Source organism: Stomoxys calcitrans, chromosome 1, assembly GCF_963082655.1.
Source record: "Stomoxys calcitrans chromosome 1, idStoCalc2.1, whole genome shotgun sequence".
Lineage (NCBI taxonomy): Eukaryota > Metazoa > Arthropoda > Insecta > Diptera > Muscidae > Stomoxys > Stomoxys calcitrans.
Window position 1 is genome coordinate 217,233,629 of NC_081552.1, and position 15,885 is coordinate 217,249,513.

A 15,885-nucleotide genomic window follows, 5' to 3' on the forward strand; every position below is an offset into this window, starting at 1 on the left:
AGCCATATACCTATCATATAAGGGCAGCGAACCTTTTATAATCCCTATGGCGAGCAAGGGGTTTGCGTTGCATAGAACTAAACGCGTTTTTAATTGTTTGATATTAAATTTTCGATGTTGTTGTATGTGAACGTATAAATTCTGATAGGACATGCAAGTTTCTAATGGGAAAAAACATTCAGTAAAAACTGGACTGCTTTTCACTTTGATTTCTCATTCTCACATCTCTTTTTCCTTACAAATACATATGTAGATCGGAACAACTTCTAAAAAAATTATTATGCGCCATGAGTATTGACGTGAACGCAACTAATGTTTGAAAGACATGCCGTTAGGTGCATCATTAATTAAACGAATTAATCAATCAAGTGTTTTTTGTAACCTTTATAAATTTTTTACCACTATTCATATCGAAAATTAACTTTCGTAATTACTTATTGTCTAATTCCCACAATGAAATAGAGTTAAAATAAATACCAACTTACCTTTTCTTTCACAGCGTATTGTTTGAATCATTTGCTCTCTCTAGGGTTTGCATTTTGTATTCACAATTGTCTTTTTAATACACTTAAAACACTACACACTTTGTCTCGTAAACAGTTTGCTTGTTTTTTATAATTTGTTCATTGTTCAAGTCCTGTGGTATGCCTTTTTGAATAGTTAAACCCGAATAAACTAACTCAAAGAAGAAAATTGTCTTCACAACGCGAGCGCGAAATTCCAACTAGATCTTCGGGCGAAGTTGTGTTCTGTAAGTACAATTCAATGTTGCTGAAAGAAGTAAGGTAGGGCCCTAAATTGGAACGCACAGCTTCGTTGCATGTCAAGGTGGATTAATAAAGGTGGTCCCATGCGAACAGCTGAAAACAGAAGGCCAGTTTGACGGTAGCTGTGTGTTAGGGAACTAAAAAATTTGTGCAAATTTCCACAAATTTTTACTGAAAGTCGTTCGCGTACTTTATTTGCCATCAGAAGAGAGCGCGAGAGCAAATTTTGACAGTTAGAAAATAGAGAACCTGCAAATTTCTATTGGGACTTTTTTGCCAGCAGATTATTAAATTTGTTACATTTTTATTTATTTTTAATAAAGATTCAATTCAGCAGCTATTGTTCAGGTATAAAAAACTCGCCAAATGAAGTTGTAATTTTACCTCAAGTCGGTTGTTCTACATTAAAAGGTAAGTGCAAAATTTGTGGAATTATTTGGGAAAATCTTGAAAAATTCAAACATTGTGTCCTTTTAGACAATAAGAAAAGAGCATTTATCGGTTTCTTAAGTGATGGAATCATCCTCATCGGAGAGCTACGATGGAACCAACACAGTTCCTTTGAATTTGTTCAGGAGGGAAGATGCTACCCTGGGATTGAGTGGGTCTGGCTGGGCAATTTAACTAGTGACGAACAGTGGAATTAGAAAAAATTAGTGCAAATTAGTCTGCCAATTATGAACGGATACAGATATCTTCAATGATAACAAAGTGTCCGTAGGCGCCACATGAGCAAATAGAAAGCTCCCTTAGTCTCACATCACTGGTCGCAGCAATTTGTCTAGACACAATATCTAGAAGCATTAGGTGGATAGTCCAAGGTTCCTTTCTCAGCACACCAAGTGCTGCTGACAAGGGACTTGAGAACGTTGTTTCTTCTTTTGTGTACTGTTATGGCATGTAAAGCAATTGTAGTCCCATGCAGCGTTCAAATGCATGCTGATGCTCGAAATGGAAATTGTCCAACGGAGTTTCGGGAGGAGTTGTGCCTCATGCGCCTTGGCTATAGATGGGAGATCGGTCTGTTCGACTTACCCTTGCTCGTATCCTTTCCAGGTTTCAGTAGCGGAATCACATTGCCCATCTTCCAAACATAGGGTACTATAATAGTGTTCAGACAGGCTGAGGACAGTTGTAAAGTACTCGACTCCAAGCAGATCCAGATTCCTCAGCATCAATGTAGAGATTCCGTCTGGGACCAGCACCTTGCGCGACTTGGCGCCAAGGATGATATTCGCAGCTTCGTGCACGGTAAATTGCGATGTCTGTCTGGCGGCAGGGAGATCACGGATACGACTAATGGCTCCCCCTTTAGCCTTGGCACTCTCGGGTCAATTGACTTTTATCCAATGAAAATACCGCACAAGTATCGCCAGCCTTTTTTATTTTAAAACGATTGTTTTCCTAAGCAAACAAATTAAAAGCCAACCAAAACAAAAATCGACTGTTTTTCTGCAAATTTTCACTGGAAGTCGTTCACGTACTTTTTAAAGAGAGTAAAATGGCTCTCACTCTCCTGCAAATTTTTACTGGAAAAGCACGCCGTAAAATGCGAGACATACGGCCGTAAAATGCGAGACATTGTAACGAAGAAGATAAGGAGCTAAACATGGCGTAACAATTAAAGGTATTCTCAGTTGCACAACAACCACAAATCATACGGGGCAATCCGCCATATTGTCATCAAGCTGATCGACGTTTTGCCTACACACACAATGAAATTTGTCCGCCTTGACAGCACCCATACAAATTTATACCCCGATTTGACTTATTCAGGGCCCAAGAAGAATTAGTAATTACCCGATTTGATTTCTGCTAACTAATGCACACATAAACTAAGCTAAAATCTTCAAATTTGTTTTACAGGTTCCATATTGGTGGGTACCTAAAATGCTGCCCGGTCAAAAGTAGCACTTTTTACAAAAAATACAATATGTAATGTTCAGAAAATACAATGTCATATATTGTTCAAGATGATACTTGATGAACTTTACTATTTCTGAATCTTTTAAAACTGGGTTTCACTAGCAGAGCTGATTACATTTTTATGTTGTTCTGATACTTGATGATTGTCATATTTCAAAGAAAAAATTCAATCGATACCAAGCCGGGGACACATTAACAAAAATATAGGTGTATCCGCTGTTTAGACTTTTGACATGCATCGACACTGTACGTTAATATTTAAGACGCTACCTTATGGCTTTCAGCGACATTGCCCATGCACACTGAACACAACTTTGCCAAAATGTCCAGTTAGAATTTCACGTTCGAGCCGGTAAGACAATTGTCTTTTTTGGTGCCGTTTTTGTTGACAATTTGCAAAGAAAAAAAAAAACGTAAATATCGAAACATGGACAGAATATAGCAGAAATCAACGTTTGCAAATTGTTTACGGGATAAAGTGTTTTAATCTGTTAATACTATTAATGGAATGGACGTATTAAATGCATCAGTGCAAAAGTGAATTGTGAATAAAAATTGCAAACCCTACACAACAAATAACAACAACAATAAGTCGTGATATAAAAAGGTAAGTAAGCCATTTTCTATTTGTTATTGTAGTAGAGCTATTGGCCAATAGTTTACAATCGTAAGCTAAAACCCCTAACATCTTAGAAATGTTGTATTGAAGATTATTTATGACATTGTTGGTAAGCCTAGAAAATAAAAAATCATTCAATCTGTTATGATTGGTACTATATTTGCGTTTCGCCAGCGAAAGCTAATTTTAAAAAAGGAAATCATGAATGATTTAACTGGTGAGATGAAATTGTTTTGTGTACTTTATGACGTGGTGAGAAATTTTAACACTTTAAAAATTATTTATCTGATTAGATTACATTATATATTGAATTAAAATAAAACAGTTTGGAAAACTAATATGTTTTTCAGAAAATAAGACGCACTTTGTTTCACAAGCCTTATTTTTAATACCAAAGCAAGTAAAAGCGTGCTAAGTTCGGCCGGGACGAATCTTGGGAACCCATCACAATGGATTCTGCTAAGAATTTATACAAAATAAATTTAGTTGAAGGGCATAATATTATTGTACATACCAAACTTCTGTCGAACCAACAAAAATTAAGGCTTCTAGGAACCGAACAAGGATGATCGAGGGACAGGTTTACATGGGAGCTATATCAGGTTATAGACTGATTTTGACCATACTTGGCACAGTTGTTGGAAGTCGTAACAACTCATCGCATGCAAAATGTCAGCCAAATCGGACAAAAATTGCGGCTTGTCAGGGCTCAAGAAGTCAAATCGGGAGATCGGTTTATATGGGAGCTATATCAGGTTATAGACCAATTCGGAACGTACTTGCCACAGTGGTTCGAAGTCATAACGGAACATCACGTGTGAAATTTCAGCGAAATCGGACAAAAATTGCGGCTTGTAAGGGCTCAAGAAGTCAAATCGAAGATCAGTTTATATAGGGGCTATATCAGGTTATAGACCGATTTGGACCGTACTTAGCACACTTGTTGGAAGTCATAACAAAACACTACACAAACAAAATCAGCCAAATCGGACAAACATTGCGACTTTCAGGGGCTCAATAAGTCAAATCGGAAAATCGGTTTATATGGGAGCTACATCAGGTTATAGACCGATTCGAACCATACTTGCCACAGTTGTTGGAAGTCATAATGGAACATTACGTACTAAAATTCAGCGAAATCAGACAAAAATTGCGACTTGTTCAAGAAGTCAAATTGGGAGATCGGTTAATATGGGATTTATATCAGGTCATAACAGAACACTGCATGCTAAATTTCAGCCTAATCGGACAAAAATTGCGGCTCCCAGGGGCTCAAGAAGTCAAATTGGGAAATTCGTTTATATGGGAGCTATATCTGGTAATAGACCGATGTGGACCGTACTTGGCATTGTTGTTGGAAGTCGGAACAGAATACTATGTGCAAATTTTTAGCCAAATCGGACAAAAATTGTTTTGTATGGGAGCTATATCTGAATCTGGTCCATTTGCAATCCCCAACGACCTACATCAATATTAAGAATCTGTGCAAAATTTCATGCGGCTAGTTTTACGCGTTCGATCGCTATCTAGATTTCGACAGATTGACGGACATGGCTAGATCGACTCAGAACGTCGAGCAGATCATGAATATATACATAAACTTTATGGGATCTTACACGAGGTTTTCGAGGTGTTACAAATGGAATGACTGGATTCGTATACCTCCACCCTATGGCGGTGGGTATAAAAATATGGTTATCAAAATCTTGTCAAATTACGAAATTGTGCACCATACATATAAATATATACATTCCAATCCCATGGCAGCCGGTTGTACGTACATTATTGACCCGATGAATTCTTTCGTAACACCTAGAAATATTCGTCTAAGACCCAATAAAGAATATATATTCTTGATCGTCTCGATGTTCTGAGTCGATCTAGCCATGTCCGTCCGTCTGTCGAAATCACGATAGAGGTCGAACGCGTAAAGCTAGCAGCTTGAAATTTTGCACTGGCACTTAATATCGATGCAGGTCGTTGCGGATTTGCAAATAAGCCATATCGGTTCAGATTTAGATATACCTCCCATATGAACCGATCTCCCGATTTGACTTCTTAAGCCCCTGGAAGCCGCAATATTTATCCGATTTTGCTGAAATTTTGCATGTAACGTTCCGTTACGACTTTTAGCTCAAAGAGTTAAATCAAATTAGAGTCAAATACGGTCCAAATCAGTCTATAACCTGTTATAAAGGGTGATTTTTTTGAGGTTAGGATTTTCATGCATTAGTATTTGACAGATCACGTGGGATTTCAGACATGGTGTCAAAGAGAAAGATGCTCAGTATGCTTTGACATTTCATCATGAATAGACTTACTAACGAGCAACGCTTGCAAATCATTGAATTTTATTACCAAAATCAGTGTTCGGTTCGAAATGTGTTCATTCACCGTAACGTTGCGTCCAACAGCATCTTTGAAAAAATACGGTCCAATGATTCCACCAGCGTACAAACCACACCAAACAGTGCATTTTTCGGGATGCATGGGCAGTTCTTGAACGGCTTCTGGTTGCTCTTCACTCCAAATGCGGCAATTTTGCTTATTTACGTAGCCATTCAACCAGAAATGAGCCTCATCGCTGAACGGTGAATGAACACATTTCGAACCGAAAACTGATTTTGGTAATAAAATTCAATGATTTGCAAGCGTTGCTCGTTAGTAAGTCTATTCATGATGAAATGTCAAAGCATACTGAGCATCTTTCTCTTTGACACCATGTCTGAAATCAAACGTGATCTGTCAAATACTAATGCATGAAAATCCTAACCTCAAAAAAATCACCCTTTAGCTCCCATATAAACCGATCTCCCAATTTGACATCTTGAGCTCCTGGAAGCCGAAATTTTTGACATTTTGCATGCGAAGAGTTACGACTTCCAACAATATGGTGTTCTGCTATAACTTCCAATAACTGCCCAATGTACGGTCCAAATCGGTCAAGAACCTGATATGACTCCAATATAAACCCATCGCCCGATTGGACTTCTTGAGCCCTTACAAGCCACAATTTTTTGTCCGATTTGGCTGACATTTTGCATGCGAAGAGTTACGACTTCCAACACCTGTGCCAAATATGGCCAAAATCAGTCTATAACCTGATATAGTTCCTATGTAAACCGGTCCCTCTATCACCCTTGTTCGGTTCCTAAGAGCCTTAATTTTTGCTGGTTCGACAGAAGTTTGGTATGTATAATAAAATTATGCCCTACAACTTAATTTATATTGTATAAATTTTTATCAGTATCCATGGTGGTTCGTTCCCAAGATTCGGTCCGGCCGAATTTAGCACGCTTTTACTTGTTTGTTATGACTTTTAATATCCGTGCTTACAGGATATTTTCATTTACAGGTTGATCTTCTTCTTACTTCCTGAGCCCCTCGCCTTCTCATCATCCGAATTTCTCCCTAGGGGTCTCGTCGTCCTACCTATCGTTTCACTGCTTCAAGGTGCTACATGCGTATTCCTCGCTCATGCCCTTAAGTCGAACTGCCACGCCCCTAAAGGCTTTGGACTCACCACGTTTACTGACGGCAGACCTCTAACCTTCACGGCCAAATCGTGTGCCCTTACTTTACCTCTTACTCCGCTATGGCCCGGCATCCAAACAATGCGTATAGTGTTATGCTCAGAGAAGGTGTTAATATTCTTCTTACACTCCAAAACTGTTCGTGATCTTACCATCCTGGTTGTTATGGCCCTGATGACCAGTTCTTACGTTACCACCACTATACGATCCACTATATGCGGGATCCACTATACGTCCCATGGTTTTGAGTAGAAAGATTGAAAAACCCCGTTTAGACAGCTCATTAAATCTGGATTTAAGGCTCTCGTCAGAGCCAATAAATCTGGATTTAAAGGGCAGTGTAAACGAGGTTTAAGATTTACAATCCCATTACACTGCTCTTTAAATCCGGATTTAATGGCTCGATCTTCTGTTTTGCTTTATAAAATTAGCTGACGAGAGCTTTAAATCCGGATTTAATGAGCAATGTAAACGGGGTTTTATACGCCATTACTATCCCCAAGATAAACAAGATTTAAAAAAAAAATAATTTTATTTCTACAGAGAATTTTGTAGAAATTTTATTTTTATAGAAAATGTAAAAATTTTATTTCTATAGACAACTTTGTTTGTGTGTTAAGCTGAAACATATATTTTTTTGGTGATATTTATACTAATGACAACCCTGGTCGGGTTGAAATTGTGATATCTATAGCCTGACCAACGCATTTTGCAATAACACTTTTTTTACTGCGAAATCCGACGAACTATTTTCTTTGTCAGAACACAAACAAAAGTCAAACAACACACAACAAAAACAACAGTATTGAAGCAGAGTTGCTTCAGTCCATTTCGTGAGCATTTTATTACATTTACAATTAAAATTTTAACTAAAGAACTCAGTACCAATTATACGGAATGTGTTCGCATTATCTTCGTCACCATTTTTGTAGTGCGTTTTGACAGTAGTTCGTGTGAAAAGTCGAAGTAAGTACTAGGCTTTAGGCACCAAAATAAAACCCGCAAAAATAATCGTGCTAATGATATTAATACAAGACACAAACATAAAATAATTCTAACCAAGACATATCAACCCAGGTAGTGCGCAGCAAAGAGCTGAGAATTTTTTTTCTCAAGGCCAAAACAGAATAAACGCGTTGAGCTTTGCAACTCTGCACAAAAATTCCCAAAAGTTACGCGGAAAAGTTAAACATTTTTCAACTTTGCCGCTTGCGAGTTGCTTTTTTAACATATGTTTCCAGAGTTGAATTTTTCAATGCGCTCATTCTGCTTAGGCCTTCACGAAGTGCACTATCTGCCAACGAGTTTTGGTTGTGTGTGTGCATTATAGTTAAGATCCATACACACAGCCAACGAAAAATGGCGCGAACTGGTAACACACACAATCAGTGCTGCACTTTAATTTGACAGATAGTGCACTCAATTTTTTTTTGAAGTTGGCCAACTGCTCCTACCGTTTAAATTTATATTGGCTCTTAACGTTAGTTAAGCATGTTTTGTACAAAAAAGAAGAGAACGAACATAGAAGCAGCCATTATACGAAAAGATAATATATTTTTCAAATGTTTTATTAAATATGGCAGCTCTTACAGTTAAACATATCGTATGATAGGTACGAAAAAGTAAATATGAACATATAAAAGCGGCTATGTTCGGCCGGGCCGAATCTTGTATACCCTCTATGGATCGCATTTGTCAAGTTTAGCATAATGGATAAGTATTGCTATCCTATTTAAGCTTTATCAGTTTATGGGGGCTATACCTGGTTTGGATGTTGGAGACCATAGTAGAAGCCATTGTCCAAAAGAGGCTTAACAAATGCAAACTATAAATCGGTTAAATGGAAGCTATAATATGTTTTAGACCGATTCAGGCCATTATTTGACACATGTGTAGAATGTCATACGAAACGTCATAGTACAAAATTTCAGCCAAACCTGAGGTTATGGACCAATTCAGACCATATTTGGCACGTATAGGAAGTCGGTGTTCAAAATTTCAGCCAAATCAGACAAGAACTGCGCCCTCTAGGTTTGAGGTTTTATTAAGTAAAAATGGCCTCGTGGGAAGGTTTTCGTTAAAACAACTTGGCACTCAATGTACTAAGAGCTCCAGAATTGCAACCGGTTTATAGGGTTACATGGGACCTATATATGTTGGAGGTCGCAGGAAAAATCACGGCGCTTAATTTCGAATAAGAATTGCGTTCTCTAAAAGCTAAAACAGTAAAATCGGGAGATCGGTTTATTTGGAAGGTTTATCAGGTTTTTAACCATTCTTAGCATATCTGTTGAACGTCATAGAAAACGTCATAGTACGAAATGTCCGCCAAATCGGATAAGAATTGCGTTTTCTAGAGGCTCAAGAAATTTAATCAGGGAGCTATATGTAAACATGGACCGATACGTAATCTATTCCATTCACATTCACAATCTCAACCGACCTACACTAAAAGTGCAAATTTCAAGCACCTGGCTTTACTCCTTTGAAAGTAAGCGTGTTTTTGACAAACAGACGGACAGGCTTTATTTATCAGAATGTCAAGACGATCAAGAATATATATACTTTGTTGGGTATCAACTTGATATATATTTCTATGTGTTACAAACATAATGACGAAATTAGTATACTCCTACCGTATGGTGGAGAATATTAAAACGGATTTTGGGATATCTTATTTGACGTTCATAAACAAAGTCTTATTGATACGGAAAGTGACAGCATATAAAGCTGCTATTACACTATCAGACATGTCATATGTAATTTCAAAACCGGCAACTGTGACAGTTGAACACATCGCGAAAAATTTAATATGACAAAAACGTACGAAAAATTTAATATGACAAATGGATCTTCGAATAAGTAAACTTTTTCGATTAAATCGAGCACTTATTTCGTCGAATATACATGTAGACACATAGCTATAAAAATACAATACAAATGAGAATATATGCTAATTAGAGTACTCTCTATTCGCAATTGACGTACATAATGAAAGTCTTATGAATACAAAAAGCAACAGCTCATATATATCTGATCGTGCATTGGCAGCATGATAAAGGCACATGTCATGTAATAGCGCCATGAACAAACATTACTTCGGCAAGAGGTCCAGTTAGTATTTCACGTCGTATTATATTTGCTGTTTTATTTAAGTACTGGATACAAAAGCCGTGAAGGGCGAAAACAAAACGCAAAATTTGTATCCATTGCAAGTGTGTTTGTTTAACATTAGCTGTTTTTTAGTTTAGTACTATTTAGTGCAGTGCAATGAAATTTGTATGAAAATGACATCTGTCCAGGCTTATGTAGAACATCTGTCGTCAAGATTGCCATCATATGTCTTTCTCAAATAAGTGTGGCCACCCCCAGAAATCCTCTATTGTGAATGGTAAAATAAAATTAAAACCTATTATTTATACAATTGCGTGCACAAATCTTAATAAATTTTATTTCACTTCTAAGCCCACACAAGTTTTGCAAATTTTAGTTAGATATTTTACAAAATTTTGCAATTTTTAACCCGTATTGCTTTGACAGGTTGGCAAATAGGGTTACCACTTCATGGCAAACAAAAAAATTTGCAATGGAAACTTTTTGTGTTTTATTTTTACACTTCACGGCATATCTATCCAGTACTAAAATAAAACGCAGCAATTATGCGATAGCAGTGTTTCCTATATTCCCAAAACAATTTTTTTAAGATTTGTGCACGTAGTGTTATAAATAATCGGTTTAAATTGTGTCTACCATTCACAATAGATGTGTTTCTGCAGGTGGCCACACTGAAATATGAAAACCATCATGACAATCCTGAAGACCGGTAATTTATCCAGGTAGATGGCATTTCCATATAATTCGCTGCAATTTATATAAATAAAGTCTGATGGCACTTGTGCATATACATAAGTAGCATTATCTAAGAACATTCCGCAAGCAGAATTCTGCTATCAATGGCATGCAGTTTATGTCGTTTGCTTTTTCTAAATATGCATTATTTCTTTTTCCGTAAAGGAAACTATGGCGTAATGCACGTATACAGGGTTTCGGCAGTCTTACCTTCCAATATGTGTATTTTTCTTTCTTTTTTATTTTCCTTTCGCTGAAAATTTGATTTTTTTTTGTCATTTTTTCGGCAGAGCTGCTTGCTTTGAAGAAAAATAAAATAATAACTGACAACTATAAGCATCATATTTGGCTCATCTTTGTGTATAGTATTAAAAAACAAAACTTGGTTACTGTGCCTCTTTTAATTTTCTTTGACATGTGGCGACACTGTACGCCTAAACTTAAGGATCTACCGTGTTGCAGTCAGAAACACTGGTGCATACTTACTGAACACATCTTTGCTAAAATGTCCAGTTAGAATTTCGCGTTCGTGTCGGTAAGGCCATTTTCTTCTTCGGTGTAATTTTTTAAACAAAAAAGCCGCAAATATCGAAGCAATCATATACAAATAAGAACAGAAAAGGTGTACAAACTGATTACGAGTTCAAGTGTTGTGTAATGTCAAAATGATCAATCGTTCTCGCGTTGTAAGACAAATAAAATAGCGTTTAGTGTTCGTTCGTTCGCGTCCAACTATTTTAAAGGAAAAGGCAATGAATACCAAGTGAACTGCTTACGAGACAAAGTTTTGTTTGTTTTAAACTTACTAATAGCTAAATGTGAACTGTGAGAAAAATGTATACCCCCAGATATCAAATGGCAACTACAATAAGCCCTGAAAGAAAGGGTAAGTTGCTATTTTCCCTATGAATGTGGCAATGCTATTGGCCAATAAAAGTGGATCAGAATCTATAATGTATTGCAAATTAAGATTCTCTTCTCTTTGCAATATGACAACCAAATGAAAGTTTAAAGTCAGTGCGGTTCACACACATCTATAAAAAACTTAAACATATATATGTGAATGTGTGCGGCGACAGCTTTGAAATAAAAAAACCTTATGTTACTGAACACATCATTGCCAAAATGTCCAGTTAGAATTTTCCGCTCGCGCCGGTAACATCTTTTTCTTTTTCGGTGTCTGTTTAACTATTTTAAAAGAAGAAAACCATAAATATTGTAGCATATACGAATTAGAACACATTGATTACGAGTTAAAGTGTTATGTGGCAAAAGGCCAGTTCGAATTTTGATTTCGTGTTGTAAGACAATTTTCTTTTGTGGTGACCGCTCATTCATTCGCGTCCGCGTCAAACTATATTAAAGGCCATATATGAACAAATTATAAAGATTTGCAAAGAAGTGAACTGGTTACGAGACAAAGTGTTGTGGTGTTTTAAACTTTTTAATGATAATAGTGACTCCCCCTTTTTACTGCATGGCACCTAATTGTAGTTTAAAGTCAGTGCCGTTCACACACATACTATTGTATAAATAACCTAAACACATATATGGGAATGTGTGTGCAGTAGAAAGCGACGACAGCATTGAAACACAAAAACCGTTTGTTATTAACCACATCTTTGCCAAAATTTCCAGTTAGAATTTCGCGCTCGCGTCGGTAATACCATTTTCTTCTTCGGTGTCGTGTTTGTTCAACTATTTTAAAAGAAAAAAAGCCATATACGAATTAGAATAGAAAAGGTTACAAAACGATTACCAGGTAAAGTGTTATGTGGCAAAAAACCAATACGAATTTCGTTCTCGCGTTGTCAGACAATTTTCTTTTGTGGAAATCGTTCATTCATTCGCGTTCTCGTCGAAACCTCACCACAGGAAAAGACTACGAATGGCCATAAAAAGAACAAATTATAAAGATTTGCAAAGAAGTGAACTGGTTACGGGACAATGTGTTGAAGTGTGTTAAACTAAGTGAATTGTGAGAAAAATGTCTAACCCCAGATTTTGATGTCTGTTCTACAATAAGCCGTGAAAGGATGGGTAAGTTGATTTCGATTTTTCCTATGAATGTGCTATTGGCCATTAGTTCTAAAAAGTGGATCAGAACCTAGGTATAAGATTTTAGAAAAAGCGGTTCTCCTTTTTAGCTATATGACAGCCAATTTTTTAGAATTAAAATTTTAATTGATTTAATTTATTTTTTAATTGAATATGAAACTTTTTTCAATCACAATCGAGATTGAAATTTTGTAATGTCAATTAAAAAATTGATTCAAATTTTTTTTTTATCGAATATTAAATATATTAAAATATTAAAAACAATTCAAAGGGAAGGAGATTTTTTAGAGAACCCCCGTGGGGGAGTTTTTTTATACGGGTGGCCACGGACGCACCTCAAGTTCATGTTCCAGGTACACAGCTGTATATTAATATAGAAATTAATAAGAACTTTCAAAAAAATGTCAATCATATTTTACTTGGATCAATTAAAAAAATCATTGAAAATTTCAATAATTTTTTTAATGGAATATGCAATGTTTTTAACTGAAATATTTTATGCCCACCACCGTTGGATAGGGGGTATATTCATTTAGTCATTCCATTTGCGACATATCGAAATATCAATTTCCGACCCTACAAAGTACATATATTTCGGATTGTCGTAAAATTCTAAGACGATTTAACGATGTCCGTGTGTATGTCCGTCTGTTGTAGTCACTCAACAGCCTTCAAAAATTGAGATATTGAGCTGAAATTTGGCAAAGGTACGTCTTTTTGGCGCACGCCGGTTAAGTTCTTTAGCGGGCCAAATCGGACTATATTTGGATATAGCTGCTATATAGACCAATCTGCCAATAAAATGTCTAATGCCCATAAATGTTTTATTTTTCAGTCGATTTCGCTGAAATTTGAAACAGTGAGTAGCTTAAGGCTTCCCGACATTTGACCCAAATATGGTTTAGATCGGACAATATTTAGGTATAGCTGCCATATATACCGATCTGCCGATAAGGGTCTGAAGCCCATAAAAGCTTTATTTTTAACCGATTTCGCTGAAATTTGTAACGGTGAGTAGTTTAAGGCCTTCCAACATAGGACCCAAATATGGTTCATATCGGACTATATATAGCTGCCATATAGACCGATCTGCCAATAAGGGTCTGAAGCCCATAAAAGCTTAATTTGTTGCTTTTTTAATTGTTTCAATATTTTTTTTAAAAACGGTGATTAATATTATCATTTTCGTGATGGCAGTTTCAATAAAAAAAATTAATTGTGCCAATTAGTTTCTTGGTTGAAACCGATTTTTATTCCTTCTGTACATCGGGACAGGGAGTGCTTTCCTCAAGCAGTTGGGTCAGGCGAGTGGAGTATGTCGTTGTCACCGTGTGTGTATGCAGCTCTCCGATGTCCAGCTTCCATGTAGTGTCAGATGGTACGTTTCTCGCCGCTCTAAGACAAGTGCGAACTTTGCTGCAAGAAGTTAATGATCCGAATCGATGTTCGTCCCTAGAATCGATCGTACATCTACCACGCTGGTGGAATGGGTTCCATATATCACAACATGATAATGAGTAAAGCTAGGTGCTTGAAATTTTGCGCAAATACTTCCTATTAGTGTTGGTTGGTCGGTTGGAATTGTAAATGGGCCATATCGGTCTATGTTTTGATATAACTCCCATATTATTCGATCTGTCGATTATACTTCTTTAGCCTCTAGAGGACACAATTCTTCTACCCAATCGGTGCATAAACCGATATAGCTCCAATAGCATAGCAATTCTTATCTCTCATCCTTTGTATATCTATAAAAAGATATTTGGCAAAAACTTGACAAATGCGTTCCGTTGCGGAGAGTATAAAAGATTCGGCCGGGCTGAACTTAGCACTCTTTAAAATATTTTTATTAAACGTAATTTGTAGAAAAAATTAAATAAATTTAAATTTTATTTTCTTATAAGATAAGATTTTGTATAAATTTGATTTCTGTGAAATAAAAATGCCCATTTTTATTCCTACAGACGATTAAATATGCACGTACGTGGCTAGCAACGAGTATCCCAAATTCGGTATGGCCGGACTTTGTGTAATTTTGTCTTTAACTCAATGTGGTAATACCACTTATAACTCTCAATTAATTGGTCATAATTTGGGGATTGTTTTCTCCCACTTCAATTGCGAACTTTTACGTTGTCATAAATACATATTGCCAATATTATGTAAAAAAATTTTAAATTTTTATTAGGCCATTTGTCTTCAAATAATTTTTCTTTTATGTTGTTGTTCTTATAAGGTTTTGTATTTAATTTTTTGTGCACTTTGTTGTAAACGAAACTTTCAAATCGGGGCATTGACACAGCGTGGTTGTGTCGGTTCTATGGTGTAATGGTTAGCACTCTGGACTTTGAATCCAGCGATCCGAGTTCAAATCTCGGTAGAACCTTAATATTTTCCATTTTCTATGTTTTTGTTTACCAATACTAAAACAAACTCTTTTTATGATGCAACGAGTATACATTTTCTCATACACACATTAGAACAGAAACCAAAAAAAAAAATCAATTTCACAACTACGGGAAGTTGTGGAATTATTCGCCTTGTCGAATGTTGAACAAAACTATGCAATTTTCAAAGCATACTTTCAGGCGGTTACATATTCACAACCTAATTGTTGTGGATTTCGTGTTGCGTTCAGTGTGGTTCGTATTTTGTCACATGCGCAATGGAACATTGCCATATTAATCATGGGACTTAAACACCACCGTGCTAAGGGGTTCCATGGTGTAATGGTTAGCACTCTGGACTCTGAATCCAGCGATCCGAGTTCAAATCTCGGTGGAACCTAAGCAGAGTTTTTTTTCTTTTTTTTAATTTGAAAGTTTCTTAAAATAAGTTTGGCTTTACGAAACACCATAATGTGGGTAGTTTATATTAATTTATTTTTTTAAATGATGTACCTACTTTTAAAACTTTTTCTATCACTAAATCGATTTGACGATAGTGGACCCAATGATACGGCGTTAGTTCGTTTACATATGTTGGTAGGAAAAAACATGATGAATTTTTTTAAGGACCTTTTTGTTGCAACATATGCTCATATACTTAAAGAGTGACATTACTAAAAAAAATAATTAAAACTTTGTATATAAAAATTAATTTGTGTTTGTTTGTTTGATCCGTATAGACTAAA

The 15,885-nt window shown here is 36.3% G+C and overlaps 2 non-coding genes across 2 annotated transcripts; both read left to right on the plus strand.

Annotated features, from left to right (window-relative positions):
• Positions 1-15,066: 15,066 nt before the first annotated feature.
• Trnaq-uug (transfer RNA glutamine (anticodon UUG)) lies at positions 15,067-15,138 on the plus strand. Its single transcript has one exon. It is a non-coding gene; the product is annotated as a tRNA-Gln (tRNA).
• A 329-nt stretch (positions 15,139-15,467) lies between these two features.
• Positions 15,468-15,539, plus strand: Trnaq-cug (transfer RNA glutamine (anticodon CUG)). Its single transcript has one exon. It is a non-coding gene; the product is annotated as a tRNA-Gln (tRNA).
• Positions 15,540-15,885: the final 346 nt, after the last annotated feature.